Here is a 24672-nt window from a genome sequence, read left to right on the forward strand (position 1 = left end):
TTGAGCAGAGTAATCATTTCAGATGCTAAACATCTTGCCAAACATCTGTTTATCTCAGACTGTGAATGAAAGCAGGCGGAGGTTTGCACAAGGAATGGCTATGCCGCTGAGCAAGAAAAGCCAACACACCAAGGCAAAGCAAACGCAAAGCTGCTGCCACTTGCCGAGCTGAATCAAGCCCATGTAATCTTATTTGTAAGCTTTTCCAAAGACGAGTTTGTCAGATGAACTGAAGTTAGTGATGACAGAGGTGGAGGAACAATATCTGGTGAACATAAGGATGTATCCAAAATTAATATGGTTAGGGACGGGAGTTCAGCAGGAGCAAAGAAGAGTTGTATTCCAACATAATACTCTGTGAGAAGAGAAAAACACCCTTTTCATGTAATGCTAGATATAAAAATATGAAAAGCAGAGAAAATCATTAAACAGCTACTATCTGTTTCCTAATATCTAGTGACTTCAAATGTTTAAGGGCCTTTTTCTGAATAGGGAATGTAAAATAATGTAAAATAAAGTAAGTACAGGAGTGCAGTTGATTTTGATTGCAGTTTCACACACACACAACAAAGATATCTGTAGCTTTCCACCTTCTGAAGTCATATGAATGACAAGATAAAAATGTTTTTAGTTTATTAATTCAGTTATACTTCCTTTTTCTAAGGAGCTGAGCTTAGCAAAGAGGATAATAATTACCCTTTAAAAATGGAAGCATTCAAAAACAGCAAAATACAAACAAAAGTACAATATGATTGCCGAGACAAAGATAGTGAGAAAAAGACTATAAAAGAAAATGGGAATTCATGATGAAGAGGTTCACTGAGCTATCTCCAGCTCTGTTATCAGTGGTGAACGATCAGTCAGATGCACTCCGTGGCATCTGTCATTGCAAATGGATTCCAGGGAGTTTTATAAAAACTACAGCCTGCCTGCGTAACCGGCCAGTGCCTCGGCTGACCTCAGCCTGGTTGTATTGCTGGGGGCTATATAGCCAAATTAAAATCCCAAGGTTTAAGCTGAGGCTAACCAGCAGAGCCGTTCCTGACCCTGGAGATGGATGAGACATTTTGTTATTTATGCCTGGGAGGTGGCCAAGTGCCAGAATAAGCTTTTTACAGCTGCTGTAGCCTCACCTCATTCATACAAAGGGTTTCAGATATTGCTGTGATGTTCAAGCAGCTCGGCTTGCTGTGCAGATGGATTGCAACAGGCCAGAAAATCTGCTCTCCTCATGCAGTGCATTTGACTTTTCACTTAGGGTGCTCAAAATCACGCATGCAATTGCCCTGGCTTAAAATTGCTTTCATTATTGCCTCATCACAATTTGCTTTCTGGTTACCACTGTTAAGTTTCCAACCAAAAGTCAAAACCTTCTGTGAAAGGCAACTTGTTTCCAGGAGAAACGTTGCTTACTGGTCCTCAAACCCCAGAAAGTGTGGAGGAGGCTGGAAGGGCTGGTTCCCCCCACTGGGGTTGCTCTTTTGGGGGTTTCTGGTGCCCTGGGCAGGTTGAGCTCCTGCACCCCAGCTACTGGTCCCTACATTCAGAGACCTTCAAATGTCCCTTTCATTATCCTATGATCATTTTATTTTTACTTCTTCAGCCCTACTTATAGAAAGATTGTCACAGAAATGCTCCAAAAGTGAAGTCAGCAATGTTAAAAATGCACAGCAGCACTGCAAGTATTTCAGCTCAGAAGGATTATCTCATGGCCACATGCGATAATTCCGAACAAAAGCTTTGTTGACACCTTTGTCATCTCCACAGGCATCAGAAGCTCAAGAGATTAAGAAAATTTAGTCAAAGTTTTCTAGATTTTAAACTCAGAACTTTAAAGACGTGGAGATTTAGATAGCCATTGGAAAGCTCAAATGGTCACCTGGAAATGAAGACAGGTTCATGAGTTCCCATATTTCTTACAGAACTTGGTTTTGTAGTTGCTGATGCCTATAAAATGCTAAGTAAATGAAATATTCCTCCTGCACTATTTGGGACTGTGGGTTTTTACCTATATTCTGGTGACTCTTTGAAATCCCTCTTCTAATTCTGATGGCATGCAAGCAGTAAATCAGCAGGAACATATCTATTGTCACCTAGATGTGGCCTAGAGCCACAATATAGCAGTTCATGCCTTTTTTATGAAGCTTTTAGCAGTCTGCAAGTTAAATCAGAAAAAGCTGAGGATCACTAATTTCAAACCTCTGACAAATTTATGAGACACAAACTCACTAAGTAAAGCTGCATATCAAGAAAAGGCAAAAGCCTTGTTCCAGATTTGGACAAGTTAGTAAAAGACTCAGAACTGGCAGAGCCAGACCTTCTTGGCTAGCTGTCCTACCCTGTCACACCAGCTCTGGGCCCTTTTTGCTAGCTGAATATCTGTTACCCCCTCTTATAATTAATTCTGAATTTTAAACTCTGTTCAAACAATGCAAATAGTCATAATCCATGCTTCTCCAACGGCAAAGTGTACACGAGATGAGCTGTTTAGCCAGCGGAATGGAGAAAGGAAAAAAAAAAAAAAAGGAAAAAGCCACACAAAAAATGGTGTTTTGTTTTCTACAACATCCATCCAGGTTTCAACGTGCAGCAAAGAAGGTGACTTTCAGATTCCAGGAAAAATATTTGAACACCTCAAAGTGACTCTGTATCTCTTTCTTCACAGTGAACTCCAAGTTAGAGCTTATGATAATTTAGAATTAAGCTAACCTCCACGGAGGTGCTGACGGTAGACGCCCAGCTGTATTTCTCTAGGGACTTTATAGAAAGACAGTTGCATTGCGCTACCCCAGGGCACAGTGCTGTGCAGACAGGATGCTTTCTTCTGCCCACCTGCAATGTTTTAACAAGCTAGGAGGAAGGCAGATGGATGGACAACTTGCCTGGGTTATTGTTTATCTCACAGAAAGATAATACTGCAGTTCGTCATCCTTGCTTACTACTGCCTTTGCATTGCGAGCTCCATCTCCTGAATACTTACAGCTCTTCCAATAATTCCAATTCTTACAATAATTCCAATTCCAGCTCTTACAATAACTGGAACAGTGAGCAGCAGCTCCTCTCTCCCTGGACTTACTTCTTTCCCCCTCAATTTCCCAAATAACATTTCCTTTGTTCACCATTTCCTGCAAGGAATATTTGTCTGGAAATGCCATAAGCTAAAGGGATGAGGGAAGCACGACCAAACAGAGAAAGAGAAAACAGAAATGATGACTGACTTGCTGTGTCCCACAAGAGCCCAGCTCCCAGGGAAAACAAGCACCAGGTCCTGAGATACCTGCAGTGTGCAGGGACACCTGGGTGCACTGATGTAGGAAGGAGCAACTGGGACAAGGCCAGTGGAAACCTCCGAGTAGCAGAGCCATCGGCAGCCTGAGCGATACCTGGGACTACTGCTCCGTTTGTGCAGCACGTGGCTGGACTCTCAGTGCCAAGAAATTAAAAACCAATCAGCTTTATTGGTGTGTCTCTGCCAGGGCAATTAGCACTCATTTCTGACAGCATATGCCCATGCACTGTGCTGGCTCACAGGAGCGCATCCCTCCTAGCCCAGGCTTTGTGCTGGGCACAGCAGCAGAGGTGGCTGCTGCTCCTGGGAGCCCCTCTTAGGCCCCCTATTTCTGCAAAGCCATAGGAGCAATGAGCTGAGAAGCAGCTCCAGCATCCTCCATCCTAGTGGATGAAGAGTAAAACACCCTCGTCATTAGTTCCCCTTGGATCTGTAAAATCAGAAGCATTAAAATGCTTGCCTCTTCAGCTGAGAAATAAATCTCAAATGAAGTGATGCACATTTGAGAGAAAGATGTAGAAGATCCCTGTTTGCAGGCTGCAAGAGGTTTCCCTGATGCTTTAATTAAGTGTGTATATTTGGGAGCACTAAATAAGTAAATTAAAGCTTAGATATTAGTTCTTTGAGAGGAGCTGTGTTTTTATATCTTGATTCTGCATTTATAATTACATAGATCACATCAAAACAACATGTATTTAAATCAGACTCTACTTCTAAATATACCTAACCTCTACACATAAAAATTCCCAGCAGGTGCCTTGTTAAACAATAAGGAACATAGGAGGCAGATTGCTGTTATGAAGCCTTCGGTGAAAACTAACTCTAATTGTGTGCTTGCATTTCTTTATCAGTTGTAATAGTAAATCTCTGTGGTACAAAAAGAGACTTTTACACTTCAAGCTAGGAGGCTAAGTAGTGTGATTTCAAGATACCATCTGCCTTAGTATTTAGGGCCTAAAAGCTCAAAGTATTAATATTTGATTCTGTGAGCACCATAGTATCTTCGAGAATATAAGCCTAGTCCCAAAGACTTCAAATAGCATTTTTTTTCTTTTCTTTCCATGCACCAAATTCAAATGAGAACAAAACAGCCACTATCCAGGATGAAATAGCTGCCCTCCCCTGCTCCCCAGTCTCCCCAAACAAACATACAAAATACAATAAGTGTATTGGACAGAATCTAAATATTATCCTGTGGAAAAGATAATACCCTGGTATTAATATTTATTTTATTTAAAGATTTTAAAATTAAAATTTAAAAGCCTTTCTATTTAGCTTCAGTATTCTTTCTCCTTTTACCACAGCATTTAACAAATCTGGTAGGAATTTTCAAATGCAGATGCTAACTCTATTTACAAGTAGAGTCTGACAAATACATGAACCTCTGAATCCTTGGCTGGCCCACACCATAATTTGATTAGTAGCCTGAAGCTACACAGGTACTTGCACTGGTTTGTAAATAGCTTGTGGATTTTTCTTGGAATACAAGTTCTGCTTTTTCATTCCTCCATACCTGAACAATTCAACCCCTATAGTAAACAAGGCTGAACAACAAAACATTTTAGTCTTGCTAACATGCAGACAACTTAAAATCACTTTCTTTTAAATAATAATAGTATATATTTTTTCTAAAATAAGCTAAACTGTAAATCCCTGCAAAAGTTAGCTGCCTTTTATTCACCTAATCAGTTACAGCCATCTACAAAAAGACATCACTACGCTCCCAAATCACCTAAAAAATCCTTTAACTAGCCACAATGCCTTTTAGATCAGGAAATTAGGTCTGAAATTTGAAGTGAGGCCTGTGGCCTCTTGGGAAATGTAGTTTATTAAGGGGGCACCCATCTTGTTGCAGGCTTCTTCTCGTCAGTAAGGAAATTAAAGGAGATATTTTTACTACGAGTTTACTTTTATTTACTTTTTAATTCTGCATGGCAGGTCTTTAAGCGGTCTCTTTTTAGATATGACTTGACTTAATGCCTTTTCTAATTGAAAAGAAAATTTGAATTCCTAGGGAGGAGATTATGGGTAATCTGCTACTTTAAAAAGGCATGAGCGAGCACTTTTTTGGTTTAATTTAATAGGGGTTGTATGGTGAGCTCTTGAGAGAAAGAAAAAATGCTGATGGTATTGAGGTTAGAAAAATTGATGTTTTTATCATATCAGAGAGTACAGATAGAGTCCTTTGTCAGGGTCTTCTTTGAGCTGGGCACTCTAGATGTAAGAAATCCAGACAAGAACAGATTTTGGCCAAAGTAGGGGGAGTAGCATAACCTCTAGCAAAGGTAGAACAAATGCTGCTCAGGTGAGCGAGGGGGTAATTTCCTTTAAAAATAAACAAAAAAAAACTTCTCAAGCTATTCAGTATGTTTTCTGAATCTTTTTTAACAGGTCCAAAGCATTAGATCTGCAAATGTTTTCTCTGTAGCTACATAATTCCCTTATAGAAAAGGTAAGTTTTTGGGCTGTGGTTGATCTTCCTTAGCTGTCCTTGTTCTGACCTTCACTTATCCATTGCAAAAGTCCATTTATCAGCCCTTGTTGCTGAAGCTCAAGGGGTACGCGTGCTCCTGCCTCACCTGAAAATACCTAGGGTGTCTTTGGTGTTAATAAGGTCTCATTAATTTCTCAGCTAACCTTGATTATCTACAGAGGCAGAAGATTAGCACCTTTGGAAACAGAGTGTGGGGGTGTTTCCTTTGCTCAGGAATTTGACTGTATTGACTCTGCTGAGGAGCAATTAAGTATGAGAAATCTTGTTTGATCAACATCTCTTCCATTTTGAGAGGTGCAAAAGAGGTTTGAACTCTGTATTATGTGACAGACAGCTTAACTGGTTTCCCTTCATCCCAGTTTAAATGCAATGATGGTCTAGGCAGAGCCTTCAGTAGGTGTAATGGAAAAAGACCTCTTGCTTGCTTCTCTCCATATTGGCCCAAGATACTACAGGGTTAAAGGCAAAAAATAAATAAATAGTGTCATCAAGGTATACGTGTGCCTGAGGTAGGGATGAAGGCAGTCTCCATGTTGTCCGCTCTTGCCTCCATGGTTCAATTCAATTTTTAAGCAGGAAAGTCCCAAAGCTCTTTGCATCTCATTTCTTTTTCCTCAGTCTTTTTTCAGCTTTTAATTGTTGCTGAATGGGGAAAAAGAGCATGGGTATGGGGCACACGAATCAAATGGTTGTCCTAATTCTACCCCCTCCTTGCAGCACCTTCTGGGAGGCTGAATGAACAGCCCCACCTGGTAGTCTCATTTATTAGAAAACATTAATGAGTGTGTTCAATCTCAAGTGAAGACCCTGTTGTGCATAGGTCAGCTGCATTTGAAACCTAAGGAGACCTAGGGAACTGTTTTACTGCAGGATATTAATTAGTTTTATTGAAAGCAGCAGCAGTTTAAAAACATAACAAAAATACTTTTTCTATGGCTGTTCTGTTAAGAATACAAACTCCCAACTAGTGACTGTGAGGGAGGGAGGAGAGCAAAAAGATAACTGCTTGATTGTAAAAGACGGAAAAGTATTACCATGGGCATTTAACAACTTATTATAATAGCCAATGATATCATCTTGATTTCACAGTGAAACTCAATTTTAAGTGTCAGCAAAGCATTCTTAAACTGCTGAGCAGATGTCAGCTGCATATCTGCCATGTCAGTGATCAGGAAAGATGTTTTTCATGAGCAGTGGCAGAGTCATTGCAAGGAATGTTATTTTTTTCATATACTTTGTGATGAATTTGGAGGGTTGCAAGGCTTAAAAAATAAGTAATTCCTAATCTCTGCAAGTCATGGATTCTGTCCATTTATGTGATTTTATACAGAATGTTTTCTGCAGCTATTAAGAGGCAAGTGAAAAGCCTAGAAGAAGCTAGGATAAGGGGCTTTTGGAGAATATTTTAGGCAGGGCTGGTATTTCAGTTCATTATTTTCAAACTAATTTCTCCTACTGCAAATCTTTACAGTCTTTGTAGAGTCTGGGTAAATTCCTAAAACTATTCCATAAAATACTTGCTCAGCCTTTTTTAAAATGAATTCAGTTCTGCACCTGAGCATCCTGCTTCGACTTCCTCTTGGCTGTACTGTGACTGGAGTTTTTACTGACACACAGTTCTTGAAACCACAGCTTAAATCCTGCGTGAATAATGATACTAGAAAGGAGTTTCGCCCACCTCACTTTTACTAGATGTATATTGTTGCTGGAAGCTAGATAAGGCTGTGAAACATCTAGCATAAGATTGGTGGTACATTATGAAAGATATTGTTGGTATTACAAACTGGGGAGGGGGGAACATTGAGCATTAAAATTGGGAGTATCTAGTGCTAATCAGACAAGCTGCCCACTACCAAATGACTGAACATGAATAGACTGTGCACAGTTATAAATCACATAAAACCTACTGTTTTCAAACTAGATTTCCAGGCTTGCAATATGTGGCCAGCCGTATATTTTCTGTGTTTAATTTTCCCTGAAGTAGGGGACTTGCACAGTATCCTCACATCTCACTTGTAGATATTTTTCCAGAGTCCAGTGCTGGACTTTCAATTCCACTTCTTCCACTAGAGTTAGATACATTAAAGCTCTAAAAATTTGTTGATCCTCAAGTGAGTGAGGATGGGGCCATGAGTTCTGCAATGATACACCTTGGTTCAGCTCGATTCTGCTTTGAACTTTAAAGCCTGTGAACCTTGCTATAAATCTGCTCTCTATAGACCAAGTTAGATACTGCTTCCCTGTGTCTAAAATAAGAATACCTGAGGTTTGAATGAATAGTGGAGGTGCTTAACTGGGCAGTGAGATCCCAGCAAATGTGGACAAACACAGGTTAGATTTTTCAAAGGAGCTCAAAACTCCATATACACCCTGTGCTCAGAAAATCTGTCCAGTATTTTAAGTATTTCCAGCCTTTTCTGTGCCTGTGAAATTCTATGCTTTTTCAGTAAATGCTTGCAATGCTGTTTTGTGGGATTTCAAAGCACAAAGTTTTTAACTTCAGCTTATCCAAGAGTTTGCAGTGTGCAGAGAGGTTGCAGCCCCTAGACACTGAAGCAGACAGAGCATTTTTAGCTGTGCTTTGCCAGTGTCTCATCAGGATCAGTAATTTAACTGCAAAAGATTTCTCAGTATTTTAAGAGTAGATTAAATTGCTCCCATTTTAAGGTTAAGAGTAGTGCTTCCTTCATTTTTCAAATTTAGGTTTTCACCCTGGAGAATACAAACTAAATGGCAAAATGCTGATTCTCAATTCCAGTGCAATAAACAAAGAGCACCAGGTAGAGCAGCACCAAGTATGACATGACAGCATGCACAATGAGGGGAGAAAAGAATTCTCTGATATTTCATTAGCTATAAATAATGCAGATGAATATTTGGATGGCAAGAGATGAAACTAGGTGATTTATTCCTCTTTTTTCCCAAGAGGATAGATTTATAGTGACTGCTGTGAAAGGATCTGTAAGTGGCTGGGCATGTCAAATGGAGGTCAAGATGGATAGTGGAGGGGTGCAGTCACCTGTGGTATTATTTTTTGGCCACGACTGGATGAGGAGGTAGAATGAATATGTGGTCCTACTGAAACCTGCCTCTGTGTCTGAGTTGCCATTTTATACAGCAGCCAGGTACCCTTCACAAAGGTCATGAGCAATGGCATCCTTGTTGTTCTTCTGATCTCTTTGGACAGAAGATGCAAGTTTTGCATATGAATTGGATGCTGGTTCCAGCATCTTCACCACAGGGTGTGCTTCGAGCAGGGCTTCTTGAAGTGCGAGTAGCCATTTCCCATTCATCAGCCTGATTTTTGTTTATGGAAATGAGCAGGAGCTGTAAATTCAATCTCACTTCCTGAAATTCAGCTTTCTAGAGATGCTCCCCCGGTCCCAGCATCAGAAGAAATCCAAGAGCACCAGTTCTCTAGCCTTGTCTTGCAGTTGCCACTGTCTAAAAAGATCCTGCGGTGCCCAGGAAAACACTCTTCCCACTGTTAATCTTTTCCCTGCTATTTATCAAGCCTTGCTGGCCGTAGAGTTCAGAGCAATGCATTGCATAACATCAGACAACTTTCTGTAATGTTTGCTGCTTTTGGAAACTGCTTCCTCAGTAAGAATGAGTCAAAAACATACTAATTTGTCTCACAGCTCCTTGCTCGGCTTTGAGTTTTTTCTTGCAGTTGCAGAATCTCAGACTGGTTGAGTAGTTTTCTTTGCCGAATGAACGCGGAGTCCAGTCCTTCCTGAGTTTGCTCACACAGAAGTGCCAGGACACGAGAGAGAAGCCCTCTTGCACTCTGGAAATGAAAGTGCTCCTGTGCCTGCCTCTTGCTAGACAGGACCACTGTCAAGAGATTAGCAAGCACTAACTTCTCCCACTTCAATATTTTATAGGTAATTCGCATCTCTAAGAGGTATGTTGCATCACCTAGTTCACGGCTCCATTTCCATAACAGCAAGTAACCATAGTTCGTTCTTTTCAGTATCAAATACTTTTAATTATCAAACCAGAATGACAGAGTGGTTTGGGTCAGAGGGGACCTTAAAGACTACCTGCTTCCAACCCCCTGCCATGGGCCGGGACACTTCCCACAAGATCAGGTTGCCCAGGGCCCCATCCAGCCTGGACTTAAGTACTTCAGGGATAGGGCATCCAGTTTCTGTGGCTTAAATGCTTAGCTTCTTCTGCCCCACCAGTAAGTTAAATTTTTTTTTTTAAACCTAGTTAGCAATTTATTTTACTTAACAGCTTTCTCAGCTCTTTTGCTTTAAACAAACTTTTATCTTTTGATGAGTCCTTTAGCATAAGAGTCCTTTAGAATAAAATACTGCCGTTACTGCTGGACTTCTTGCAATTTTTCCTCACACAGTAGGAAACTAGTTGATGTCTCTGAACAAGACGCTGGAGCAGATCACCTAAATAACGGGCTAGCACAGACCTTATTCCAGTTGCCCAAATTTTGTGAGTTTTGAGGTAACTGGACATATTGCTCTGAGCTTCTGCATGCTGCTGGACATTACTATTGCTGGGAGCCCTACAGCTTTCTCCCCTGATGAAAGAAGGGCTGGAAGGGATGTCGGGAAGGTAATACAAGCCCATCTTCCTGCTCTGAAGCAGAAACTGCTCCTCCTCAGCAATTGCTGCTGGATATTGGTCTAATCAGTACTTATAAATCTCTAAAAGAGTGATTTTTACAAACTTCCTAGCTAGCCTATGCCAGCAGTTTCACTTGTAGTCATTAAATAATTAGTACGCTTGCTTTAATTTGAATGAATCAGGCTTTCTTTCATCCAGTGATTCTTTCTGTGCCTCTGATATGTTGGATAATCATTTACCACTTGATATCTTCTTCTGAATATATTTATGCATTGTAGCCAAGCCACTTCTGGGTAACCTAAATAGATTTTGATAAGCTAAACAGTCTTTTTGCTGATGCTGATCCTACAGATTAGACCTGAATTATAATGGTATCATTCTGATCAGCCCATGAGGAAGAAAAGACAACTTTTTTTTTTTTTCCAAAGACAGAGTCAAATGTGGCATTGAACATTCAGTTATTGCTATATCAACCAATATTCTGGGGACATAATGTTTTCTAGGCTTTTTATAGCTGCCTTTAAAATAATAATAATAATAATAAACAACCTCTACCTCTTTGTTTTGGCCTGAGATTGGTAAAAGAATTGCTTTTACTTGACCCTAATGGCATATCCTACCCAGCTCAGCTGACAAGTTATTTCATGGCAGAACAGTTTTTATTCTTAAACACACCATGAAAAGAACGTGACTTTAGACACTTTCTTAGTCAGATTTCTGTGTCTATATAGCATAGGTCCATGTCTTCCTGGCACACTAGGAAGGTGATCTGTCATGACGTCTTTTTTGAATTACTACATAAGTTAGACAGTCTCTCAAGGTTTTCCATTTGAAATGCCTGAAATCTGATTTTGCAAATTTGTTGCATTGCAACTCTGGTTGCAAAGGTAATCTCTTGTGAAGCATGTGTAATCTCATGAAATTTGTGTATAACTGAACAAATACCTTGTGCTTTTCTTAGAAGGAAAAGATTTTTATTATTTTTTTAAATCACTACTTGTTGCATTGATTTCAGTTTGTAAAGAGAATTATAGTACTTATTTCAAACTTAAATTTTCATATGTTCCCTTTTGCATAACCGTCAGATTATTATCATCAGTATTATGAGAAATTGAGTGAATAGAATGTTTGCAACAGAGACCCACCCTGAATATTTTATGATTAAAAGGTGTCCTAAAACAAAAGAAATTACTTCCATGGGGTGATGTATTTCAATAGTTTTAAATAATTGCAGTTACTATGTGACACTGCTGTTGATTGCTGTAATGGGTCAGCATTCAACTTACAATAACACTGAAAAAAATAAGCTTCAATTATAATTCCAATCTACAACCCACTTCAAATAATTGAAATATTTCCCTCGACTTGAGTGGACTTTACTGTGCAAACAAGCTCCATCCTAATCACCTAGGAGCTATCACTGCTGAGTTCTGCAGGCACAGGCAGAATAATCTAGTTTTCTTGCACCGTTTTTTTTTTTCTTTTTCTTGCAGTTCCTGTCCAAAGCATTGTCTGGGCTGTTCACAGAATGGGGTATATACCCAAAATGCAGGTCACAATAGGGTCTGCAGTACTGAAGACTCAGGAGACTGATGCAGCCAGTGTGCTCATTTCTCCCAAACACAAAACATCTTGTACGTTCTTCAGTTGGCCATTTGTGTAGTAGCACTTCATTCTAGTGGTAGTGACATTACTGAGAGTGAGATGAGTTAGAAATGACTCCAGAGATCATTATAATCTCCATGGAAGAGGAAAGAAGGAAGACTTTTTTGGCAAGCTAGAATTGCTCAACACCAGGGGAATTGCATAAACCGAATAAAAACAAATCTACCAGGGTGAATTCCCGAGTAGACCACCAAGTAAACTCTTTGGCCAGAAACATAAGATCTTCAGTAAACTGTCCCATCCCTGTTTTCACCACACTCCTAATACACAGACTTACTGTATGCTCAAATACTATGCACCATTCCTTAGATTTCAAGCTAATGGAAAAATCTGTTTTATATTGTTGTTAGGGTGCGTGTAACTTCAGCTAAATGCTGGGAAAGTGCAGGAGATCAATAGGGTTCTATTTTGCATAAAATTAGCAGTGTGGAATTTAAGTGACTGCTTTCTGTACACAATTTAATTATTGGAAGCATGACCCCCTTTGAAACTGAGCCCAGGAAATGCGTTTCTCTGTAAATGAACAGGCATTCTATTATAGTGTAATGCACTGGAAAAGACTCCAATAAAATCGACTTTCACCCTAATTTCTGGTTTCTTAGAGTAGTTCCTGTAAGTGAGGAGCACTGGAAATCCTCTTCCAGTAAACTTTGGATTGAATATTGAATGCAGTACCCTCGGGATATTCTTCTTCTCCATATTGTACCATCCCCTCACAATCATTCAAAGGAACTGGCAGTTTTGCTTTGCTTTGCAGAAATCTCGTGTTCTTTATAGGAAAAAAAAATAAAAATGAAGGAAACATACCTGTGTGGTCAGGAGAAAATGTCATTAACTGTACTATTGTTTCAGTTTACTTCCATTTTTCCATTAGAGAAATGAATGCTCCACTTCAAGTAAATTTCCAGATTCAAACAGGGAATCATGATTTAGTTAACATAATCTATTCTCTGTCTGTATCTTGCTCCTTTGTTTTTCAAGGACTCCATCAGGGCTTGGAGGACTTCATAGTTTTGTTGTTTGTTTTTATCTTTTTGGAATCTATAACTCTTTATTCAATACTTTCTTTTAAGAATGAGTAACTTTTAGTTCTCTTTTTTCCCCCATTCTTTCTTTTTGCATTCTGAACCTGTCATTATATACGATCGATGTGTGTGCATTTGAGTTATCCATGAAATCAAAAAGCTATTGAAGTCAAAAAAGGAAAATTCCATCACAGAAGATGGTTAATCTTGATCTTTATCGCACTGATGGTACATACTTTATGGGTTGCTTTTATAACATTCCCATGAATGGTGGTGGAGGCTCTGCCTCTTCCCAGCCTTTAGATCTATTAATACAGTCCCAGATGTTGTTAACACCTTTCTGTTATACTTTCCTGACATGATGTGGGATGTAAAATAGTATGTATGGTAATAACTGGTATCCTAGCCTGAAAATCATGGTGACTATAGTGTGTTGTGCTCATTCTAGGACCTAAGAGCACCTGAGTTGCATATTTTAGGTGGTGATATTGGTTAGAGGCTTCTGCCAAGAACAGCCTTTGTCCAAATGAAAGAAAGATGTAGATGAAGCTCTTATGATCCAGTGAAATCGCAATGCAGAAAATGTCTCCTTTTAGTGATATGATTAAAGCTCAAAATATTCTAGAGATTTGCAAATGAAGAACAACAAAAACAAATGACTACTCATTTCTAGCTGAATTGTCAAATTCCCTTGGGTTTACAGAAGCAGAATACAAATTTCTGACATACTCTCTTCCTCTTCCATTAGTTTTTTTCTTTTTTTTTTTTTAATTTCCTAAAATAGAAAAGGCAGAGGCATATGACAACTTTTAGAATATATGTTTAGACTACATCTTCTGGAGCATTTTAGCTAAACCTGGACAAAAAAAAACATTTTCTCTGAAGGAGTGAAATTATGAGTTAAGTGAAAGAATTTGGATCAATACAAGATGAATGTTTGGTCTGGACTTTCTTTTTTTTTCTTTTTTTTTCTTTTTTTTTTTTTTTTCCCTCCTAAAAGAAATAAATCAGAACTCACAGAATGACTGGCTGGTACATGAGAAGAAATAAGCCTAGCATTCAAGGGACTGTCTTCAGTTCCCTGCTGTGATTTTACCCTTTTGAAAAAGTCTAACCCTCAGCATCTATGGGCTTGGGCTTCTCATTTGCCAAGTGTCAACAGCAATTTCCAGGGTGTGGCAAGGATGTATACGCTGTGGATTCTGGCATGTTTAGCTTTTATGGAAGCTGCAAGTAAGGAAGGTTACAGATATTCAATCACTTCAGTGATGTGTTCATGCACTCTTTCTACTTAACACCCTTCATTAACTGTTTTGCACTTTCTGTGCTTTAGTGCCCCTCTAATTTTATTTCCTCTCTGTGCAAGCAGCAGATATGCTATGAAGAAACATGGCTGTTTTTCATATGAGGCTCTAGCTGCCATGCTAATACAGCCATTTTAAAAGTGTTATCTACCCAGCAAAGGCAGGAGTGCTTTTCAGTGAGACTTCAAACAGCATCATAAACTGTTTTTCTCACAACAAGACCTCTTCTACCTTTTGAAACTTTTGCTAAGGATTTTCTGCATTTGTATTTCCAGATGTCCTTGAAGGAAAAGGAGGGAGGTAATGGTTTGCTGTAGCAAACTGTTTAGAATAAACTTTTCAAATTTTTCTGCAAATGCTTGAATTAGCTACCTCAAAGGAACCTCCCACAACAAGAAATCTTTATTCTTTGTCCTCTCTTCTCCTTTGCCAATAAGGAGGAGGGAAAGGAAAAAGGCAGTATAAAACCCTAATTTTCTTTCTCAAATGTATAGGGCCCAACAGGATTGCCAGAAGTCCTTAAGTGTCTGAGCCTTTTGATATTCAAAAACTCTCATCACAAAAAAAAGTTAAGAATTTTTGACATTGACAGCTAACGGATAAAAATATTCAAAATAATAAGTGTGTAGAAACTATGAAGCTTCACAAAGACCTTTCCATACCTCTGAGGGCTCTGGAAACCTTTGGAGGAAAAGCTCAGAAGAGCTTGTGGCTAAATTTGCATCTTCTGTTTCTTGCAGCTACTAGGAATGAGATTCTGGATTAGAGACTAGCACTGCGTTGAGATAGTAAATCTTTAAGCTTGTGATTCAGGAGTGAAAATGAAATAATCAAAGGTAATAGACTGAGAAAGAGGGGCTAAATCTTTTATGGTTTAATGTAATAGCACTTAGTGCCAGAAAGTCACTTGTCCTTATTGGGAATTATGAATAAACCTATACCATTCATCTGCATTTCATGGTGTAAAAGCAATGATGTTTATTTGGATAGAGCAAATAAAACCATGAGACCTCAGACCAGGTGCTGGAGAAGGGAAACCATTTTCTTTTGCAAAGCAACTTTGCTTCCAGCTACTGTAAGAAGGTTTTACAGAGAGGTGCCAGTCCTGTGGTGTAGATCAGACACAACAGAACAACTATGCGAAGTCCTCTGCTGGCTCCCCTCACTTCCCTATGTTTGGTGGCTCGGAGCCTGCTCTGTATACCCCCTTTTCTGGTGTGTTGTTTGTTTGTCCGGGGGGAGATTGGATTGTCTGTGACTGGAGAAAAATGGGAGTGTGTTTACCTGCATTTCAGTCGCATGACATCTGTGTTTCCTGTTGCTCAATGAGAGGGTAGAGCTGTTCATTACCAGCTTTGCAGTCTGCTTAGATCAGAATTTCATTTACTATTGGCTTGACACTTTTAAATTGCACTATGTATGAATTTTGGAGATTTACTCCTTATGGGAAGCTATGATTAGGGAGGGCATTTTAGAATATAAGATGCATCAGAAAAATATTGTTGTTCTGGAGGCACAAGAGAAGTGCTCCATTTTCAAAGCTGGTGTGATATAGGATGACAGTATAATAAGAGACCTTCTTTGTATGATTTCATTGTGAGCTCTCAGAAAACACATTTCATTTCCCAAACCTCTCAAAAGCTCTGCAAACACCTGTCACTGGAGAATAGGCCAGCTTAGTTCTGCTGCCGTTATCCCAGCCTCGGAGGGTGCTTAGCAGGAGAACAGAATGCATTGCTATCCATCTCCCCTCCACTGGATAGCAGCTTTGCTCAGTTAATTATTTTTGGTACAGTTGCCCCAGAGAATGCTTTAACTATGAGGTTTTATCCAGCTGTGTCAGGATAACAAACAAAGAAATAAATAAAAGTCAGAAACAGTGAATATGAAGGAACTGACTTGTGAAAGAACTCTTCTAACTGTGTTCATTGCTGACAGTTGCATTTCACAATGTTTCCTTGGTTTTATGGCTAAGTGTGTATCTGCTGACTGTAGAAAGGCCTGATTTGCGTTTTCCCAAAGGTCTCTTACAATGCCTATTGCACCTCATCATCCCTTGGCTCTTGCGGCTTGTAGAAAACAGCTTCTACAAGAAATGCTCTGGGTTTCGAGAAATGACTCTTGCAGCAGGCACTTGCCAAAAAATGCATTGGAAAGAGTCACTTGCTGTGTACAAATAAAGCCAGTGGATTAGGGCTTGTATCCCTCTTCAGCAAATATCTCCCTGGGTATGAAATCAGGTTAAATCCAGTTTAGCCTCCAAGATGTATTCCTGGATGACATAGCCCATAAGGATGGCGTGTAACTAATAAATTAGCTGCAACGAGAATAGTAGATCCTAATATTTGTGCTTGTTTGCCAGTGTTAGGTAGATATCTTTTTAGATATCTGCAGTGGGAAATGGGTGTATTTGTGAATGCAAATTGAGAGGTCTGCAGATTTGAGACATTATTTTGTAAAATAATTTAAAATAGCATATTGTTGGGCAGTGAGCAGTTGGTAGTTGTTAAACTCTTAGGATCAGATTACTGCTATAGGAGAGATGGAAAATGCACTGTTCTGAGTACATATCTGGCAGCTTTTGCTTGTTTTCAAATTCTTGGTAATGAGAGAGAGGAAAAAACAAAACAAACAAACAAAAAAACCACCAACAAAAACATCTACTGTGAATTACCAAGGAATTGACACTGACTCTTGTTTTTCCTCAAAATGCACACTGCGTGTTGATCTTCTGTTCATTGCAGATATGAGTTTGTATGTTCAACAGTCTGTGATTGACCAGTAACTGCCATGCCTCTGGTTAACAAAGAGAGGCAAGAGGTGTTTTTTACATCAAAACCTTGCTTGGTTAGATGCTGAAGATGGCCCCCAAATTTGTTCAGACCTCCAGATTGGAAAGGCTCTCCTCCTTGCTGAAGGGTGATGCATTTGAGTCCCCGATTATCTTCTGTATCATTCTAGCCCATGAGACAAGATTTCTAAAATAGTTTCAGGAGATCAATGACTGCACAGGAAGAAAGAGACACTGGCTCCATGGGAAGGTAGGAGATAAATGGAGAAGGTAGGAGTAAGTGCAGAAGGTAGGTGTGAGGCCACATGGTTAATTTGCTTGAGCTAATTGATTTCTTAAGATACATTTCAGCTTGTAGAAGGATTTATGTGAGAGGAGGCACTACAAAAGGTGACTTAAGATATGGCCTTGAAACAGATGGAGAAATGCGGAGTCTGAGAAGTGGAATGGGAAGGAGGAGGTGGCAGATTACATTGCTATTAGTTCAGACTGTCTCCCCAGGAGAGAGGATGTGTGCATGTAATCCAATAATCCACGTGTCTTGGTTGTATGTCTCCATGAATAATGCACTAAAAATAGGAGTCTGCTGTAGCCTTCACTTTGAGAGTTTAGTTCTTAATTCCTATGTAGAGGTCCACGTGTTCAGTTCTGGGGACCGATCATTCAGACATGTCACTAGCATCTGAGAGAAGACAGGCACAGTGTTTGGAGGAATTTTTTCATTCTCCCTTTTCCCATTTTCCTCCAAGATTTTTTTTTTTTTTTTTAAATCTGAATTAAAGTTTTGTTTAAAATACTTGATGCTAACTTTGGCAGATTTAAGGCTTTGCTTTACTTGAGAGTCCAAGTCAAAAGATGCTTTGGTGGTGTTTTTATAACAACTCTATCATCAAAGTGAAATTTTGCTGACAAATTGTTTGCTGCACGTCTGTGAAGTCTAATAGGTGTGTTTTTCCTTCTTTACCTGGGAGATTCCTGTCTGTGCAGAACACTGGCAAATAGCTGTTCTGAGCAAGACCCTGTATTTATACTTTTTGCTTCAGAATGTGCCCTCTCCATCTCCTCTCAGTCCTGCAGTTGGAGCTAATAGGAGGGAAAAGCATTTTTTCCCTCTCAGTGTTCCAGGCCATCAAACTGCTATTGATCAGAACAGCGCTTTCAGTTTTTATCCTAGACGTTTGATAATTCCCTGTGGGTTTAACCCCAATTCCAAATTGCCATATAGCAATAGAGAGCAGCAGCATTTTCTCAGACCTATTCCTAATCTGCTCCCCCCGCCCTCCCGACCCTGATCTTTATTGATGTGAGAGTATATTTCACTGTCATCTCAAACGGAGATGATTAAGTCTCTCAATCTTTAGTCTAAAGGAGCTGATATGAACTACCCTGACGGGACAATGTCTTCCCTCTTCATCTCTCCTGCATTTCTAAAGATGCCTGAAATGAGCTGATAAATGGGATTTCAGAAGCTGGGAGAAGCCAGTCAGCAAAGCCTGTCACGAATCTCAAAGGTTGCGAAGATGCTGACTCCTGGAAAAGTTTTACAGACCTTGGATGACTAAGCAAGCTTCATTAACTCAGATTTGACTAATTGCTCGTTTAAGAAAAACAAATAGAAACATAGAGAAGCTTGGAGCCAACAAGCCAAGCACTGTGAACATGATATAGTGAAAATTACTTGTAAGCTTGTTTTGAGGCATGCATGTGACCCTTTGCTGCTGTTCTTGTCTTTCTTCCTACTGCATTCATGTGAATACTGAAGGCTGGCGTATTGGACATTATTTTTTGCAGCAATTCTTTTGTTATCCACTGATTGCATGCTGTTTCACCTTTCGTCACTGTCATATTTTGACCATTTCAGTAAAAAAAAAGAATGCAACAGAAAAATCTCATACCTCACTTGAGTTTACAAATAATCTGAAGGTTGAAAATCAGGCAGTCAGTATAATCCCACTGCAGTCTAATTTTCTATTTGCTACTTATCCTCCATCAGTAGCATAAATCCTCCATGTGTTTTTTTCTCACCTCTCATTTTTGCCATCCCTAATTTTCTTCTAGCCTGTATTATTAGCCTAGCAGTTTCCAGAAGGCTTGAATCTAGTTTTGATTCAGTCACTGACTTGACCAGAAGTATTGCTTGTTTTACATTTCCCTTATTGACATGCTTTGTCTTGAAAATTTAGTTTATAGGTTTAGTTGGGCTGGGAATTTGTTACCATTCTCTGTTCACAGTTTTTATACCGTGCTTTGCTGAGGCCCTCATTCTGCCCACAGCCTTAAAGTACTACAGTAATACATCTCACAGAATAATTAATAAATAAATAAATAAATAATCATGTGGGTTACTTAGTGAATGAAAAACAACAAATTCACTGTAGTTACATTTAGCAAATGAGCAAGTAATGGAAAAAAGAAAAAGAAAAAAAGAAAAACAGGAGACTATATTCATCTGGTAATTTATTCACGATGAGTAATTTGACATTGTCTCGCACACCAGCTTGACTGTCAGGAGCGCTCAGATGGTTTTCTAATGAACTTGTTTGAAAGGTGCTTTATTTAAAGAAAGGCGATTCTTCATGGGCAAGCATCGCTTTGCAAGGGGAAAATAAACATGACACTTAACATCATTAGTGTGTTATTATTTGTGTTCCTATGGGCAGCAGAAGGCATCCTATTTTGGTCTTTACCCACGTGCCCTGTGTGACCAAGTGTCTGGTTTCATTTTTCTTCACATGAGAAAAGATTCCAGCTGAAAAACTGCTGACTGTTGGCTTTATGATTTCCCCCTAACGTTACAGAAAAGCTGTGGTTATGTGCACACTTTAATAGCCTGAAAGGAGGAACTTTTTTGTCGGTGTGTGCCCAGTCCTGTTAGTGGCACAAATGCAGCTGTGAATACCTGAGACCTCATCTTTTGCACAAGGATAGAGGTAAAGTTTTTGGGGTGGTGTGTGGCTTGGGGCCCTGGTGCAGGTTGTCTAACTGTCAAAAAAGGCAAAACAAAAAGTAAACTCACATAGTGTGTCAGGGCATGGCTGTTTACCTTACCCTTTCCTCAGCTTTGTGTCACCCTTCTCACAGTGGCAAGAAGCTGCTCTTAGTACGTAGAAGTAGTAAATAGGCTTTTATTTTTTTTTTTTAGTACTTACCCATTCGTCGTGACTGTGTTGGCTGGGATAGGGCTTTGCAAGTTCACTTGCAGAATAAATATCAGTTGTTTTTTTTCTCATCTCACAATGCTGGCATCTCAGGGGGCTGCTGATGGCTGGAGGATTTCTGTCAGTGTTTGGGAGGGGAGTATCTCTACTTTTGCCCTATATTAAGGATATTTGTGTAGAATCTTCCTCCATAGCCTTTGCAGCCAGGGCCTACGTGTTCACGAGAACTTGTTGCTAGCTGCCCAAAGCAACAGCATCCTGATTTCTGTCATATCCTGGTGTGACTTTGGTATACATAATTGTCACTGGGGATGAGCTTGTCTAATATCAATTTCTAGGCTCTTTGTGGAGTCCTTGTACGTCTCACAATGATGGATATACAATTAATAGATGTTTCGACTTGTGAGATGGATGATTTTGCGGTGGCCTTGTACACAACCCATGTGCACTTATCACATGGCTCCATCCCATGGAGTATCGCCAGGGTCCTTCAGAATGCTTTGGTGCATGCTCCTTGAGACATCGCAGCAAAGCTGGGCTTAATGGCTGGCACACATCCTAAATACTTCCGTGTCCCTTCTTGCTCACCTCTTGAAGTGCGATAGCATCAAGCCCTCTGATGAATCTCATTTAGAAGAACAAGCCTGATTTCAGTTAACACCTAGCATTTTTTCTAAGTGGTTTGCTTTTGAGTGTTGTAAATGTCTGTTAATACATTTCCAGAGATACTTTTTTTCCACATGCAAAGCTACAGGTTAAGGAGATGAAGTTTGGTAATTTGATTTCAGTGTGAATTAAGCCTTTAAATACATATTCAGGATCAGGGAATTGGTCTTTATGCAGTAGATATCAAGAGCTAAATTCTTATTTTTTTTTTAAGCTGGGAAATAGAATTGTTGCTTTGCCAGTTCTAGACATAATTTCCTTTTAAACATCTCCACAGGCTTAAGTGAGACAACAGACATAAATCACTTTGTATATGTTGGCAATTTCCTTATTTTTAGAGGCAGTGCTTATACTGTGGATTGCTTGTATTTTCATTAAATATATTATTATTATTATTATTTTAATACTCACCCTGAATCCTTTTCATGGCTCTGGATCGTCTTTTACAGTCTCTGTTCTGTCAACAGCAAAAACCAAGCTGTTGCTCTGATCTTGTTGTGGAGTCCTTAATGCTGCTGTGCACCTGTCTGCATGCTTTTATGTTGTGCTCCTCCTAATGAAGTCCAACGGCTGCCAAGGCAGTGGAGGAGGGAGAACGGTTCCGTTTGACACCAGCATGTTGAACCATTTGTTCAAAACTACAACTCCTTTAATAGTGCATGCTGCATCTTAATAGAGAGCCTTGTTGAAGTTAATTATTTCTGTTGGCATACCCCAGCACTCAAGATGTTCTAGAGTGAATCACGATGGTACCTCTCCTGAATTTGATATAATTTATTAAAAGCTACACTCATTTGAAGGTGAAATGTTGGCAACAACCTTTAATTTAAATCCTGCGAGGATTTTGTCAGTTCTATATGCTGCGTGGCAGGAAAAATTATACTTGGCAGGGGGAAGGGAAAATGAAATAACTTGTTGTTGTCATAGGAAGCCTATCATTGGGAATAGGGAGAAATAGCTGGGCTGGGATGAGAATCCACGGCGTTGCTTATGGCTATGGTGTCTGCCTTAAAAAGTTGGATAACTCAGAATTACTTAAATGGGTCTCAAATTCATAAAGATCTCTGAAAAACTCTAGCAAAACCAGGTTTCTGCACAGCACAGTAGCAAGTGAAAATTAAGTTATCTTAATGTAGTGAGATTCATACTGGAAAGAACAATTTATTAAATGGAGGAAACAGCATGCAGTCCTACAGATTAGTGGTGTATTTAAGATGTAGATTTTTATTGGATCTTACTATTCACAAAAACCTGAAAAATGATCTGGAGGGGGGAATGATGGGAAAAGCAAGGAAAAAAAAATCAGTGAAATGGTTCTAAAGTTTATTTTACCTTGTCTGTAGCAATATATTTTGCCTGATTTTAACTTCAGAAAGCAGTGAACAGCCCGAGCTGAAACTTCATGTAAAAGCTGAACTGTAGCAGAGAATTTGTCCCAATGGTTGTCTGATGATTGAAAATGAAGTTTTATCAGCAAAAAATGTCAGTCAACCTTATCTTTACATGGCATTGCTAACTTCCCCTACACTAAAGACAGTTGTAGTTGGATTTAGTTCTCCAATTACCAAAAAAAAAAAAAAAGTGCAAAGGGTTCTTGAGGAAGTATGCTAAAATATAGAAAAGACCAACAAAATGGTGATTTACACAGCTCAAATTTAAAATGTTTGCCGCTTTGCACTTAGCTGGGTCCCAGCTGGCTTGAAGAAAGTCACATTCCTCTTGACAAGACAGTCCAAAATGACAGTGTTACAGGGGATGCCATCTTCCCTTCATCCAAATAAAAGCAATCAATTATTAATGAAAAAAAAAATACTGAAAGGCTAAAGTGCCAGAAAGGAAAGAGCCGTGGTTTCATTTTTGCTTTCTTGTTCCCGTAAGATGCATCAACTGACATTCACGCCATAACATACACCCCTAATAAGAGCATTAATAGCAGCAATACATCTTGTTGCATACAGTACCTATAAGTGGATGACATTCTTGGAGCTTCACAGTGAAATATAATGATTTAAAAGGCTATAGTTCCTACAAGATTAAAACAAGGGACAATTAAAAGTAATTCAATACACAAATAAAATCAGTGTGCCATTAAGGTAATCTTTCTGAAATATATTAAAAAAACCCCACAAGTATAATAATAATAAAATATGAATCTATTTATTTTTGTAGCTCTTTGCAGATTTGCCACCCAAATCAGAGCTAATCATATGAAAATATATGTCAGCTCTAATCCTGTTTTCCACTTAAACATATAAACAAATGGAAAGGAGTTCCTACTGCGGTGATGTATATGTCAGGGAGTTGAATGTTAATTTTAAGCATGATGCAATTTAAAACTCAGAGACTCCTTTAATTTCCATAGCCCTCGTTCTGCAACTGGTGAAGCAAGACAGGGGAAGGGAGGGAGCAGATTTCCACCTGAATTTCTTCACGTGCTTGAAGACGAGGAGTTTCTGCTAACTGCTGCCAGGCCAGGAGCTGGGACTGCCCAAGCCACCAACATCCAGTAGTCCCAGACACGCAAACCAGCACCAGAACCCGAGCAAGTCTCCAGGTAAGCAGCAGCTTCCCCAAGCAGTCTGCAATCTTGAGTATTTTTTCATGGAGAAGCCACCTCCCTGGATCCTTGCTGACTTCAGAGGATGTGTTTAGATCTGCTGGTCTAAAAGCAAAAAAGCTGGAGAATTTTTTTATACCCAAAGTTAGATCGGGTAGTCGCTGTTACAGCATTGTAAGGCTCAACAATTAGTCTGATGGCATTAATAAGAAGCACAAAGCTCGTAGCATTTTAGCTTTCAGGCAAATAATTACTTTCCTTGTGCTGGAAGTTGATGATAACTGCAGGCGTGCTTTAGAATTGTTTTTCATTTTTTTTAAAGGAAAACTATTTTTAAAGGATTTTATTCGTATAGGCCATGGAAATTAGCTTTGTCTGGAGTGGTCAGATTAACTATTTTAAGATGATTTGTTTGCAATGAGTGCAAATACTCATTGTCTGTGTTTAATTGTATTTTAAGATCATCACATTAGTAATTGACTCTGACATCTTGTCTAGATCTTTCTACTAATTCTCAGGCTTTCATTAGAAAAATAAAACTCAAGCTTGGCTGTCATCTCTGAACTCACAGAATGCTTGCAAATTAGCACTACAGGAATATCAGCTTGAGAAATCAATATCTGCAAAGTATTTGTTTGTACAACTCTGCATACTTTAAAAACAAACCAAAACGACAAACCACCTGGGCACTGGCTTTGTCCCTGTGGGTTAGTAATCTCTGTGTTTCCCCTAGTTTTATCAGCTTATTTTTGTGCAGGCTCCGCAGCAAGGAACAGAGGATGTGCTCTGGGTGCTCATTCCAGGTGTGCTCCGTGCTTCTCACGGTTTGGTTTTTGTTGGTTCCAGCCACCAAAACCAATTCCAGCAGAGAAGCAATACCTAGCAAAGTTTCTGAGAAGTGCTAATGGATAGAAATCTTGAAAAAAATTATTAAAGCAGCTGTTTTGTCATATTTTCTAGCTCCTTAATTACTAGGAACATTTGCAGTTGCACTCCATTACCTTGTGTCTCCAAATTTCCCACATCTAATTGTGCTGTTCCCGAATAAAAGGCAGTGAAACTCAGAGTGGACTTAAAGTGCTTTTGGTCCCCCCCTTTTTTTTTCCCCATCGTGGAACAGCACTGTTATCTCC

At 39.3% G+C, this 24672-nt stretch overlaps 1 long non-coding RNA gene across 1 annotated transcript in view; it reads left to right on the plus strand.

The window, feature by feature from the left end:
• The first annotated feature begins 4153 nt into the window (after window positions 1–4153).
• The window catches only part of LOC308177802, a 53968-nt gene continuing 33449 nt past the window's right edge, over window positions 4154–24672 (plus strand). Inside the window, exons 1-3 of the long non-coding RNA XR_013939415.1 lie at window positions 4154–5594; window positions 5681–5741; window positions 23345–23536. This is a non-coding gene — a long non-coding RNA (uncharacterized lncRNA). The remainder of the gene's footprint in view (window positions 5595–5680; window positions 5742–23344; window positions 23537–24672) is intronic.

This window comes from Anser brachyrhynchus, assembly GCF_964034855.1.
Source record: "Anser brachyrhynchus genome assembly, chromosome: 14".
Classification (NCBI taxonomy): domain Eukaryota; kingdom Metazoa; phylum Chordata; class Aves; order Anseriformes; family Anatidae; genus Anser; species Anser brachyrhynchus.